The following is a 15,024-nucleotide window of genomic DNA, read 5'->3' on the forward strand; positions in this document are numbered from 1 at the left end:
AGCTATGTAAGAAGTGAGCATACCTTTCAACGTTTTGCTGCCCAACCAATTAGAATAAAAATATTTGAGAATGCCTCCCAATAATAAAAATAAAATAAAAACACAAAATAATGTTTAAGACTTTTGGGAAAAAAATACAAGAAAACAAAAAATATATCAAAGAAAGCCTTTAAAGGAAGAATGAAACCAAACAATTATTACAAGGGTAAATGAAAGGAATATCTGAAAATATAGCCCAGAAGTTATCTCTGAACTAGGGAGTCTCTGCATAATAACAACAGCAACAACAAAGCAAAGAAAAAAAAGAGAGAAAATGTTAGCTAGAAAACGAATGGTACCTAGTTTTTTCAACTTGGAACGCCTTTATTTAATTTTAACATTGCCTCAATGTCCATAGAACATTTATCAGAATTTTCAAGTTGAGAAGTTCTTCTTTCCTGTGAACAAATATCGAAAGTGTGTATGTGTGTGTGTGTATGTTTCCTCTCTGATTGTAGAAACAGGAGATGATTCCTGCTTTGTCTATCTCACAATTTATGGACCCATAATTTAGCAGACGGAATAATAACTTAAACAACGAAAAATGATTTTTCTCACTTTCCAGTTATGTAATAAAGCAGTCAAAGGTTGAGGAAATAACCCCCTTATCAAAGACCTTGAACATCACAATGTCAAAATGATGCAACAGAAAAACTGACTCTGTGTGGTCAAGATTTAATGCTGTCTTTAAAAACTGAGATGTCTGCTTATACTCTACATGTCTGCTTATATATATTTTTTCCTTTCTTATCCTCTCCTCTCTTCTTTCCCATTCTGGTGCTTTGTTTTTTGTTTCTTGTTTTTATCACTGTGTGAGTGTGCGCGCATATGGGCATGTACCTGAATGGCATTAGCATTGACTTAGATGATCTTAAAAGACTTGTGGCCCAAATATTTTTGGAACTGCTTCATTCATTACCTATTAATACATGTACTGATATTTGAATGGGCAATGCCAAGCAACAGCTTGTGTGGAGGGCATTTTCTTAATCAAAAGCCTTCTCAGTTGTGTCCTTCCTAGAACAGGGGTCCCCAACTCCTGGTCCACAGACCAGTAGCAATCCATGGCCCATTGGGAACTGGGCCGTGCTCCATTTGAGCAAGTGGCAGGCACACACGTGAAACCATCCCTTTCCTCACGCTTCCATTGCAATCCTGCTAGTCCATGGAGCCAGAAAGATTGGGGGCCACTGTCCTATAATATGTGTCAAGCATTATCTGTAGTACTTAAATGATATTAGTTTGTAAACTGCTCATTACCCTTTACTTCAGGCCTGTAATGGAATTCTAAGCCAGGAATTAGGAATGGTGGTTTGGAAAACTTTTGCAAGTCGGGAACATCTGTGCATTCCTTCCTTATCAGGCAGTCAGGCAGCCATACTCCTCCTACATCAAAAATAATTATATCTGATAGAAGAAAATATTTATAACTCAGGGTTGAACTGCGAGGTCCTTGGTGCTCTTTGAGGTTGGTTGTTTTCTTGCAGACATTTCATTACCCAAGTAGGTAGCATCATCAGTGATGTTAGTTGAGTAATGAAACATCTGCAAGAAAACAGTAAGTTCAGAAAACATCAAGGATGCTGTGGGCAGTGATAGAGAATTAGAGGCATCAGAGATACATTTGATTCTGATCAAAGTGGAGCTAAAGTACACCTGTCTAGTTTCCAAGATTTTGCAACCTGACTCCTTATCCTTTCAATAAATCTGCCTAATGAAAACGTGAGAATCCATTTTTCTTGGCTTGTAAGAGATAATGCAGGTCTTGGCGGAACCTTTAGTTCTACCTTACACCTTTGCCTGGGATTGGTGGAGAGGATGTTAATGTTTTTAACATTGTTTTCATTTGTGTAAATCATAGGATGGCAAAATAAAGTTCAATATAAAAAAGCAAACAATAACAACACAAAACATCCTTACAGAATCACTACAGGCCACTACATGCAGGGTCTGATTTGAGTTATCTGGGGTGATTTGGGTATCAAATGGCCCAGTAATTTCCATCCATTCTGTCTCCAGCAGATGATCAGTGGCATAAACCTGCTTGACCACCCCAGGTCACTGTTGAAGAGCTGTAAACTGGGGAAAAAACCCAATGTTTGTGTGAGAAATGTCGGGAAAGGCAGTGTGTTCCCATCTTCCTTGGTCAGCTGCAACCCTTTCTGCAATCTGCTTCTTTTAACTGGAAATCTTGGCAAGGAGCTAAGAATCGAGAAGGAGACTTTTGGGAGAATGGAAGTACTAAACTACTCCTAATAATCCACATATCGCTTTCTCCACCTGTTTCCTTGCAGCTGTTCAGCAAACAACTGGCTGCTATGAAACCTACAGCACCAAACTCAGTGCAACCCTCCTTTCTGTCTCTGTGTCTCTTAATTGTGCTTTCACTATACTTGAGACATATGGCCAAGACGCCCCTAGTCACAAAACCTAGTTTTAGGGATTGTTTGCATCTGATTCTCCTGGCATAAGTTGAGTAGCAATACCTTTAGATACCAGCAAGCAGCAACTTATTTGGAGAGAGACACACAGAGAGAGAAACCAACTCTGTGCAGTTCTCATCCTTAAACCCTCAGATCAGTTGTTTTTCTTGGTACAAACTATTTTGTCACAACAAAAGGTAAGGAGGACAAAAAGACCTTCTGTTCAAGAGAATCTGTTCACTAAAGTATCGGTCCTCCGCGACCCTAACAGATTTGAGCCAAAGTCAATTAGCAGATGGCAAAGGGGTGAGCGTGCAGGGAAGCATGGATAAAACTCAATAAAAGTGTCTTGCTTTTGTCTTATTTTGAATTTTTGAAAAATTGTGAAGGAATTAGACATTGAAACAGTTTTAAAAATATAAACTAGATAACGGTTTGCATTTTTAATTCTGTTTTAGGCCTACCATTTTTTCTGGCTTTTTAATATGTTAGATCTGGTTTTCCAAGTTTTTTTTAGAGTTATGCCTACCTCTCAGGAAAGATTTACCATTAGGCAGATGAAGATAGCAGATAGTGGAGAATAAGGAGAGGCAAGATGTTTGATAATTCCAGAGCTTTATCCTATGTCCCTATAGTGAAGGATGCTGTATCACTGTTAGAGTAAATCAAGTTGCCAGCCCAATCAGGGTATTGGATATTAGAGTATTCAGATAAACCACCCATCAATAGACACATTGAGATATACCATATTTACACACCATTCAAAATAGACAACTAATAAGCAGCCACTACTCAGATAAGCAGAGATTAATACCAGACAAATAAACAAAAAACAATATCCAAATCAAGGAACCACCAATAAGAACACTCCCATCAAAACGGGCAGGGCAAGCTACTATATAAACAGGAAGCAAACCCCACATTCACTAGCCCCTGATGATATTACCTAGTCAGGTAATGAAACGTCTGCAAGCAAACAACCAAGCTCAGAAAAGCAATACTCCACAGCATAGGATTTTCAATTATCACTATCACTGCCTACAGTACGTGTTGATATTGTTTTGCTTTACCGTAAGCAGCCCACAAATACTTTCTTGGTCAAAGTGCTTGCACTAATTATAGGGAAATTCAGCATTTCTGGCAAGATGTCCAGCATGGAATAAAACATACAATATTTCAGCAATGAACAATTTTAAAAATGAGTATGATGCCATGTCTCTTCTTAGTTTGTCATTATCATGTTGAATATATTTCCTTGTCATGATAAAGATTCAGGGACATTCAATGTTTTGGTACAACAGGCACTGTATTTGTGAATCTGAATCTACTCACCAACTCCCCAGGGGTCTATGGAACCATAATAAACCACTTTATCTAACAACTGATTTAGATATTCCACATCATAAATGTCCAATCCATCAGATTAAACAGCAAAGAGGTATTTTTTCTTTCTTTTTAAACCCAAGATAGATGTTTTCCATCAATGAATTCTATTGCTTGGCTGTGTTATTAATGACAAGTTTCTGGTTAACCTTCAGATACTGTTCCTGTGTATCATTCATTGCAATAAAGAAGGCTGAGTGTCATCAGAGCATTGAAACTCATGAGAAAGCTACAGAAATGAATAACTGCCATTTAGAACAAAGGGAGAAAAGAAAGCATAATATTAGTATAGCCTGCCTTGAACCTTGCTGGTGGGAGGGTTTACTCAGATGTTCCATAGATACCAAGCTATGAAGAAGCTGTAGCATCCAGATAGGTTACCTGCAATAAACTTTTCATATCTCTTTTCATTCACTGAAGCTGTCATTGGTGGCATGCTTCATTAGCAATAGCACTTAGACTTATATACCGCTTCAAAGTGTTTTACAGCCAGCCCTCTCTAAGTGATTTACAGAGTCAGCATATTTCCTCCAACAATCTGAGTCCTCATTTTACCGACCAGGGAAGGATGGGAGGCTGAGTCAACCTTGTGTCCAGTCAGGATCGAACTGCCGAACTGCTGGCAGCTGGCAGTCAGCAGAAATAGCCTGCAGTACTGCCTTCTAACCATTGCGCCACCAGGGCTCATTAGGTATCAGTTAACGATGATGCAGTGTGAACATCAAGAAACAGAAGAAACTAGTTGCTATCTTTTTGTCTTACAGTTCTTTTTATACATAATGATGGAGGAGAAAAGTCATATTTGTTTAACTCAAATGCAGCTTTTGCTTGGATGATTTTTCTCATCTGCACATTCTTTCTGCAGAACTCTAGTTATAAGTGTCCTGGGCCTATTCAAACCAATGAACCAGAATGAAAAAGTCCATTATCTGTTTGCTTAATCCCCAGTTCCAGCCATTTCCCACAAATTAAGCTGTGTTTAATGCATGATTTACTTTTACAGATATATGTCAATAAGAAGGAAACTAGCTTGGTTTTGGTACTGGGAGGGCAGGCTATGGATTAAAGCCAGAAGGCTCTCAGATACGGCAAAATGTATTTTGTTTTGATAAGCCCTGTGATATGCGTTTAACTATTCCAACACATCTAACTATTTTCAGTAGGTTTAAAAATCAAACATTGCGAAGACTCACATCTTCCTCCTCCTCTCCACAACGTAACCCAAATGTGAATATGAAAGCAAATAAAACTTTATAATAACAAATTGAAAAATCATAAGGATTTAACTTTTACAACATGCAGATATTGGTACATTAAAAATGTGATTCCACGATACAAAATGTTCAAATAAGAATATCATATGCCCTGATGGAAAAAAAAAATCCACAAAGTGCCAAAAAATGACTTGGGGAAAATTGCCTCACCAGTATATTAACCCAGTGAGAAATAGTTGCTCCATCCATCTATTTTTCTGCAATTTCATTTTTCCCTTCACTAAGTATATAGAATTTATTTTTCCTTTATTAACACTAACCTTCAATAAGAAAGCCTGTTTAATTTAGTGGTTAAAGCTAGAAAGAGGAAACCGGAAGTTCTATCCTGACTAAGACAGGGTCCCTAACCCCTGGTCTGTGGCATGAGGCATGCCAGCAACTGGTCCACACAAAGAAGCAAAGCCCCATCCGTGGGATGTTGGCAGCATACAAAACCGTGCACTCTGTGGTACGTAGAAAAGCCTTTCTCCACAAAACTGGTCCCTGGCACCCAAAAGGTTGGGAACCTCTGGCCTAAGGCACCAAATCAACTGGATGATCTTAGGCCAGACACTCTATCTCAGCCTTAAGAACAAGGCAATGGCAAAATCTTGCCATTTTCAAAATCTTGCCAAGAAAACTCGAGACATATCCAGGTAGTCACCAGTATTCTACTGACTAATAGGAAATCTTTGGTAGGAGATGATAAGCCTAAGCCTAAGGGAGGGGTCAAATACGTTATCAGTGATGAGTCCCTTCACGCCCACAAGAGAGCTAAATCCAGCCCACCATGAATACCTTTGACTTATTTACCAGCAATTTGTTTTGGCGGTTAGTGGTTTAGATTCTTGTAGAGAGCTTATGCTTGCAATAAGTCTTTATACCCATTTGAACTGCCCGGATCTTCTGGTTTCCCTGGTGCCTGACACCTTTAGTAAAAAGAATTGCATTTGGCTAGTCAAGATAGCTTAAAAATATCAAGTAAATAACAGGGATAAGTGATTATTAAAGATATTAAAAATCATTAGCCCAGTCATGGGTCTTTGTAAAGATCCCACCAATCAGTTTACCGATAGACATTTTAGCTAAATACAGCCAAACCCAATCTATTACATGGAGAAATGGTGGACTGCCTCCACCTTAGCTATAATAATGTGGCCAATGAAATTGTCTCCCTGCTTCACATTGGTTCTTTGAAGCAGAAGCCTAGGGTTTCAGCTCAGATGGAAACATTCCTGAGTATCCAAAACTTTCCTGCTGTAGATAATTGCCCTATAAGCTTAGTGTCCATCTCTTCACTAATCCTATCAGGGTAAGAGAATGGCAAGAAGGACTGTGAGCTACTTCTAAAGCAGGGATGTCAAACTCACAACATCACGTAATGTGTCACAACGTATCGTGACTTTTTTGCCATTGCCGGCAATGGGGTGGGCACGGTTTCGCTATGATCCATCCAGCAGTTTGACACCCCTGTTCTAACGTGTTGGGTAGAATATGCAAAGGCAGACTGAAAGTCTCAAGAGGAGTAGAGAAACTGATGTCATTCATCGTACAGTATGATACCCCAGGTGTGGACTTTATTGCCTGCAGCTGGAGATGAGGACCCAGATTGTGCTGTAGTGGGATGGTAGTCATAACATATTCTTAAGGAAGTGAAAAGTGTTTGTGAGGGATTTTAAAAACTGTTTCTGGGTTGATTTGCCTCTGCTGAAACCTATGACCTGGATTGTGAATGGATGGCTTGTTTGGTTGTTTTTTTTTCAAATGTTGGTAAATGATTTGGAGAAGATATGTGCATAAATAAATAAGCATACACAATAAGCATGCACATAACACAAATACATGTCCCAAAGGTGCTTTTTCAAGAGGCAACTGGACTTTCTTGTTTTTCTTTGAAGGTATTTCACTTATTATCCAAAAAGTTTCTTGAATGAGAAGCGAAATGTCTTCAAAGAAAAACAAGAAAGTCACGTTGCCTCTTGAAAAAGTACCTTTGGGACCACCATGACCTGGATGACTGAGAAGCTCCATAGACATTTAACGCACTCATATACATTTATTGTTATATTTTTAACCCACTTTTATTACTTTTATAAGTAATTCAAGGAGAAGAACATACTTAATGCAGGTAGTTCTCGATTTACGACCCCAATTGAGCCCAACATTGTTGTTGCAAAGTGAGAGAGTTGTTAAGTGATTTTTGCACCATTTTATGACTTTTCTTGCTCCAGTTGTTAAGTGAATCACTGCACCTGTTAAGTTGGTAGCATGGTTGTTAAATGAGTCTAGATTCCCCATTGACTTTGCTTGTCAGAAGGTTGCAAAAAGTGATTATGTGACCCTAGGACACTGCAACAGTCATAAATATGAGTCAGTTGCCTAGCATCTAAATTCTGATCACATGACCATGGGAATGGAACAATGGTCATAAGTGTGGAAAGTGGTCATACGTCACTTATTTCAGGGCTGTTGTAAGTTTGAAAGTCACTAAATGAACTGTTGTAAGTCAATGACTACTTGTATTCCTTTATTCTTCTATGTTCCCTAAAACTCCTCCACCCCACTCCACCCCCATGAGGTCGGTTGGACTGAGAGACAGTAACTAGTCCAGGGGTAGGCAACCTTGACTCTTTTATGACTCATGGACTTCAACTCCCAGAATTCCTGAGCCAGAGTTGAAGTCCACGAGTCATAAAAGAGCCAAGGTTGCCTATCCCTGGACTAGCTCAAAGACACCCAGTTGGTTTTCATACCTAAGGCAGGACTAGAACTCACAGCGTCCTGGTTTCTGCATTAGCACCTTCATCCCTACACCAAACTGGCTCTCAGTGTAGTTGACACTGTGCAGACAGGAAGAAATGAATCTAACCAACAAATAGTAATAGTAATAGTAGTAAAATTGGAAGGGACCTTGGAGGTCATCTAGTCCAACCCCCTGCTCGGGCAGGAAACCCTACACCATTTTGGACAAATGGCTGTCCAGTCTCTTCTTAAAAACTTCCAGTGTTGGAGCATTTACTGCTTCTGGAGGCAAGCTGTTCCACTGATTAATTGTTCTCACTGTCAGGAAGTTTCTCCTTCGTTCTAGGTTGCTTCTCTCCTTGATGAGTTTCCACCCGTTGCTTCTTGTCCTGCCTTCAGGTGCTTTGGAAAATAGCTTAATTCCCTCTTCTTTATGGCAGCCCCTGAGATATTGGAATACTGCTATCATGTCCCCCCTTGTCCTTCTCTTCGTTACACTAGACATACCCAATTCTAGCAACCGTTCCTTATATGTTTTAGCCTCCAGTCCCCTAATCATCTTTGTTGCTCTTCTCTGTACTCTTTCTAGAGTCTCAACATCTTTTTTACATCGTGGTGACCAAACTGGATGCAGTATTCCAAGTGTGGCCTTACCAAGGCATTGAAGAGTGGTATTAATACTTCACGTGATCTTTATTCTATCCCTCTGTTAATGCAGCCTAGCACTGTGTTGGCCTTTTTGGCAGCTGCAGCACACTGCTGGCTCATATTTAAGTGATTGTCTACTAGGACTCCGAGGTCCCTCTCACAGTTACTACTATTGAGCATGGTGCCACCTATGCTGTACTTGTGCATTTGGTTTTTCTTGCCTAAATGTAGAACCTTGCTTTTTTCACCATTGAATTTCATTTCTATTTGTTTGCTTGCTTGTACAGGTGAACATTCTCTTACAGACTGAATTCCCATGCTGGCTGGGGAATTCTGGGAGTTGAAGTCCACACATTTTAAAATTGCCATGATTGAGAAGCAGTGCACGAAATGAAAAATGCAGCTTAGCTGTTTGATATCCACAAGGAGGCATGTTTCTGCATGTTATACTCTCTGCATCAAAGAATTAGATCCCCCCTGTGTATGTTTTTTAGTTTATTTATATTGTGATCCCACAAATGCTTTCTTAGAACTAAGCCCCACTGATCTTAATGGAGCTTACTCCCAGCTGAGCTGTATAATATTGCAGTCATCGTAGATGGAAAAGCTGTTTGTTTAAAGTATTTATAAAATCCTAGCTGCTTTTCTGAATGACTTTGAAAGGTTCACAAACAAATTGCACTGATTTTGAATAATTACCTCTTTGGAACAATAGGCAATTTTACTACCTCATTTGCAGACTAGTGAGCAGCTTCTGTCCACTATGAGAAAACAATCAGAAACTTGGCTGCTATATCAAACAGGCAATAAAATAGCTTATTTAGCAAATTAAATTAGAAATTTTAATTTACTTGCTTTGCAGAGTCAGCAACAGTGGGCTTGCTTGAAGACATACTAAAAATATTTTCATGTTATAAATCTTTGAAAATATATCCTACAGAAAATGTAAGTCCATTTCTGTTAAAATGTATCTTCAGAATGTTCATTCCTCTTAAAGTAATATGCATGATTCATTTTATTCTCTTATGTATTTACAGAAGTATTGTGAAAACTTCCTTCCTTCTATGAAAAACATATGAGAGTCAATCCATCAATTGAATAATCCAATAAACTATTTGTCAACAGTACAACAATCTTGGATGGAACCATTTTTGTTTTCAGTACTGGGAGGGGGAGGGGTGGTTTTAATGTTAGACTAAACAATATGTTGTCCTGTGGGAACCAAGGTCATTGCTACCTGATTTTGGGTGGGCTGAGACTTCTGTTAGAAAGCCCGCCAAAGTAGTCTATTGGGGATCATAGTTGATTACATAGTGCTGGAGTGGGAAATTCAACTCTGTAACATTGTAATGCTTTGGAGGGAACTCCAGACTTGGTTTCACTTTTGACTGTCCTGATACTTTGTAGCCAATAAACATGTTCTTGCCTTGGGGTTCTGCTTTTACTGGTCTCATCTAACGGAACCATGACACTATTAACTGGTGCACAATAAATTTTGATATAGGAAATACAAACTATCAATAAGAAATAATATATCATTGGCATACAATGACTACTAGTGGTCAACTCCAGTCCTGGTTATATGTAATGTAGCTTCCCATTTTTAATAAGATATGGTTAGGGTTAGGTTTTTGAATATCAAATTAAAAATAAAAAAGATATTCTTGATGTCTTGCGATAAATAGATAGATAGATAGATAGATAGATAGATAGATAGATAGATAGATAGATAGATAGATAGATAGATAGATAATTGGATGGATGGATGGATGAATGGATGGATGGATGGATGGAAGGATGTTTAAACTTCTTCTAATAATGTTACCAAAAGAAGCAAAGTATCAGATATTGAGTAGAATACTCATATTAATCTAACTAACAAAAAAAGAAGAAACTGCATTTTTAAAGCTTCTTCAATATCCAAGGAGACCACCACTCAGCTTCATATTTTCTGAATAGACCTCCAGAATGTCAGTTAGTTCTTTAGAATTATCAGACCCTCAGTAATAATTTATAAAGCCAGTTTGTGCAGGATGAATGATCATAAGCATTACTCCCTGCAGTCTACCTACCAGGGTCACCGTCAATCCTTTTATATCATTATTTTAGTTTAAGTAGTCAGAGGCTCTTTTTCATCCTTCAAAATCATAGTTACCAAAATTCTACTGAAGGACATTGGAAAAAAGATTTACTTAAGAAGACCTTTTTGTAGATCTCTCATAATAATGGAGCCCCCCAAAAAATCAATATACATCTTATTTCATTCAATGAGATAACCATCCAGAACAAAAGCTTTTCCTGTTTTTATATTTTCAATTGAATCTATAATTTCTTGTGAAAAAAGTAAGAATGCAGCTAAAGAAGCAGTTTGCTCATGCTTAATCTCAGTGAGAACTATTTTGTTCAAAAGATGATTAATTTCTTTGGTTACATTTGATTCAGTCTTTCACAGTCGAGAATAAATTAATTTTCAAAATGTTGACTTGTTAAGCCATAATCATTTTATAATTTACACTGGGTGTCCTTAATAATAAAGATAATGGTACATTGTTGTAACTGTTAGCCAAGAGACTACTTATTCACTTCAATCTCCATATCTTTTCTTTATATGATTCAATGAATATCTTGTTTCAAGTACATAAAGGGAATTAAGTATCTGTTTAGCACCAATAAAAGCTTTTTATAATTCTGAAGTAGGACATCTTGTATATGTTTTCAAAAGTTTCCTTACTTTTCCCTCTTCTTTTCAGTTTTTACATTTTCCCCCATGATGCATAAGTAGTAATATTGCCATATATGTAACTGCCTCAAGACATTCCAAACAACAAATACATTTGTGGAATGTCTCTTGCTAGAAAAAATATCTTCAAATACCTGTCCTATCAAATAAATTAATAATTATTTATACTATGTATAAAAATGGGTTAGGGATTAATTGATAATGTTATTGTAAACTTTCATTTATCAATTTATCTAAGAAACAGCAAGATAATCCCTTGTGGAAGAACATGAATTTCCCAGAAAAAAGAAATTTTAAGTTTCCTAATTTGGTAAAGGTCTCTTTCTCTTGGACAGGGCTTTTACGTTCCATGACAATAATAAAGTAGCATATTGGACTAAAATAATTTTTAAAAGTTTTTATGTATGGGCACATGCACGCTCCAATTTGTCTGTAGATGAAAGGAAAGAAAAGGTATATATGTACCAGTAGGGGAGAATATCCTTGTAGCTCAGGATTGAAACGAAGGGTCCTTGGTGCTCTCTGACTTCACTTGTTTGTTTTTTAGATGTTTCATTATCCAAACTAGGTAACATCATCAGTGCTAGTAATGAGTAATGAAATGTCTGCAAAAAAACTACCAAGCTCAGAGAATACCAAGGAGCCCTCAGTATATATGTTATGGAACAAACAAAAATGTAACAAAAAGGGGAAAAAAGGAGGGGAGGAATGGAGAGCCAGACCACGATCAAAAGAAACAACAATAAACCATAAAGCCAAAAAAAAAAAAAAAAAACCTTAAAAGAAGGAAGTCAAAACAAAAGAAAACAATTCTGGATAGGTTTTACTGAAATCATAATATAATAACTCCTTTTCCCAGAGTCAGATTGGTGATTGTCTATTCCACTTTAAAAAAATGAAAAAGTTAAAAAGACACTTAAAACATTGCCATTATTTTAATTCGGATGAGTTAAATTGCTTTTGAATTATTGTGGAAGAATAGCAATGAAATGTTTACTTTTTTGCTTTCTGTTCAAAATTATATCTTGCCATGACTAACGTACAATATGGCCACCTATTGTAGTTTTCAATTTCCCAGTAATGGAACAAGCTTTTGGGGCTGAATGGAAATGGAAACCCATCTGATCATCTGATCATCAGCATTGGTTTCAGGTGTATAATCTGACTGAAGTAGCAAAATTTCAGACATTTTTCCAAGAAAGCCATTAAAAGACTGGTCTTCCTGTATAATATAAGTAACGTTTAGAAAATATATAGCTTTTTTCTGCAAGAAAGATTCTGCAGATGGCTCATTTCTTCTAGAAAACTTCTAATAATTCTCAAATTTTGCCCAGATCCATTGCAAATTGCTTATCGGAGTTATCAAACTGAATAATAATTTTATGCTTTACTTTTTTAAAAAAAATAGTTTTCATTTCATTTCAATGTTCAAATTTTTGATTCAAATCCACAAAATCTTTTATCTATATTAATGGTCATATGTATATCATTGGAAAGACCATTGAATGTAATAAGAAGATTGGTTTAATTTTGCTTTCCTTTCTGATAAGTCTTAAATTTAGCCAAGACTATTAGTTTAGCAGACTGCATTCTCCCTATTTAAAAGATTAGCATAGTAAGGAATTTGTTTTCTCAGTGGAGACCTTGGTGCTCTCTGAGTTTAGTTTTTTGCATGCAGCCATTTCATCACATGACTAGGTAACATCATCAATGCTATTGAGTGTGGGGTTTGTTCCCTATTTATATTTAATAGCTTGCATTGTTAGTGTCGATGGGGGTATGGATTTTTTCCCCCTTGATAGTTCCTTGATTTCTATTGTTTTCTGTTTGATTGTTTGTCTGGAACTAATCTCTGCTTCTCTGGGTATTTGCTCTTTTTGTTTCCTTCTTAACTTTTTTATTATCTCTTTTGAGGCTTTTTATAAATGAACCTTTTTTCTATGTGTCTAATTATGGTTCATTTGTCTGAGTTCCAAATTTCCTAGTGTTTTTGGATTTAGCTTGGACTAAGTTCTCAGTTTCCCAGTTGAAATGATGATTTAGTCTGTCCATATATTGTTAAATTACGGAATTTATATTGCATTTTCACAGTCTATTCAATCAGTTTCAGTGGGTTTCATATGGGGAATGGGATTGAAGTCCCAACAACCATAGTAGGCTGTACTTAGAGAAGGGGATTTTATATAATTGGGACAATGATCTTAGCACTGAAACTAAGTTCTTTCAGTTATGATACAGTAAAATGTGTATAATATATGGATACAGCACTATAATAATTAGATCTGAGCTAATGAAACAATAACAATATTCTTCTCTTCCCAACAAATATAATGTTTAGTTTCTTTGGGTTTTTCTTCCTTGATATGCAAGGGGAAAAATAGATCAGCTTAGTTTTGTTCTATAAATATATTTATATAGATTGGGATTCAATAGTTTATTCAATATGCAAGAAAAGAATTCATGATACATACTGCAAGATGTGGTGGTGTGGTCACTCCTAAAGAGGGCAACTTTGGACATGAAGTGTTTGAGAATTGTAATAAGTTCACCCAGTTCTGAACAATGCAACTGAATTGTAGTTTCTTAGATCATATAGGAAATGTGTGTTATGTACCATCCTGCACTTTCTTCACCTAAGGCAGGAATCTTCTGGAACAAGGCACCTTCTTTCTGGCCATGTGAGGATCACAAATAGTTGTGATCAAAACAGCAAAGAACACGATTACTTGGCCAGAACAGATTTTTACCATCTTGGATAACTGCAGGATAATTGCTTTGGCAGGAATAGAATTTTAGCACTTCCAGAAGTACCAATTTAGTTAAAACTGAATTAAACTAAACTTGTATGCCCATTTAAACCCTGCATATTTCTCTTTAAATGGCTTGTATTTGGATCTGCATAGTTCTGTATTTCCTGGAAACACCTTAATCAGGCAATTGCTAATTAAAGCACAAATTGCTGAGAGACTGTGATCTCTTTACGAGTTTTCCAATGAGAGGTGGGTGAGATTAACAAAAGGCTCTGTGTCTTTGTAGATATCATTTCCTTTCAGCCTCTCTAGGCCAGGCTATACTGATGATTCAACAGCTTTGCTTGGTCTTCCAAGTCTGCCTCTAATCCAGTCATGGAGAATCTTTTAGAGACCAAGTGCCCAAAACTTACCCTGCCCCTGTCCTGTCCACCCCACCCCTATTCTGCCCCCACCCCACCCACTTGCAGGGCCATCTACCGCCTCCATGGTCTGCCACAGCAGATTGCCCAGGCAGCCCTGCAATGCCATGGTGGCCATGCCCTCCACCTGCTCCTTGCAGCATCATCTGCGCACAACAGGGCTCAAGGGCGGAGTCTTGTCCCACTGACCAGCTGCCATGTCTTTGGCTGTGCTGTTCCATGTGGGCCGCATCCGGAGGCGACTCTCCTCCAGGGGGGCACTGGTGAGGGGGCCGCAGGGGGAGGCAGGGTTGGGGCAACAGCATGCATGCCAATAGAGAGGGCTCTGAGTGCTGCCTCTGGCATGCATGCTATAGGTTTGCCACCACTGCTCTAATCCATTAATCTACATCAGGGCTGTCAAACTGGCGGCCCATGAGCCAGATGCGTCACGAGCAAGCCATGCCCACCCCGGCTCCACAAAAGCAAAAAACGTCCCAATACGTCACATGATGCAATCGAGTTTGACACTCATGATCTACATCCTTATACAACCTATACAACAAAAACAACAACTTATCAAAACTTCAGAAGCTAGGCATTTAATCCAGGATGGAATTCTGAATGATTACATGGTCATTTCCG

The sequence above is a fragment of the Crotalus tigris genome, unplaced genomic scaffold (assembly GCF_016545835.1).
Source record: "Crotalus tigris isolate CLP2741 ecotype Arizona unplaced genomic scaffold, ASM1654583v1 scf7180000018101.4720394464:4744507, whole genome shotgun sequence".
NCBI lineage: Eukaryota > Metazoa > Chordata > Lepidosauria > Squamata > Viperidae > Crotalus > Crotalus tigris.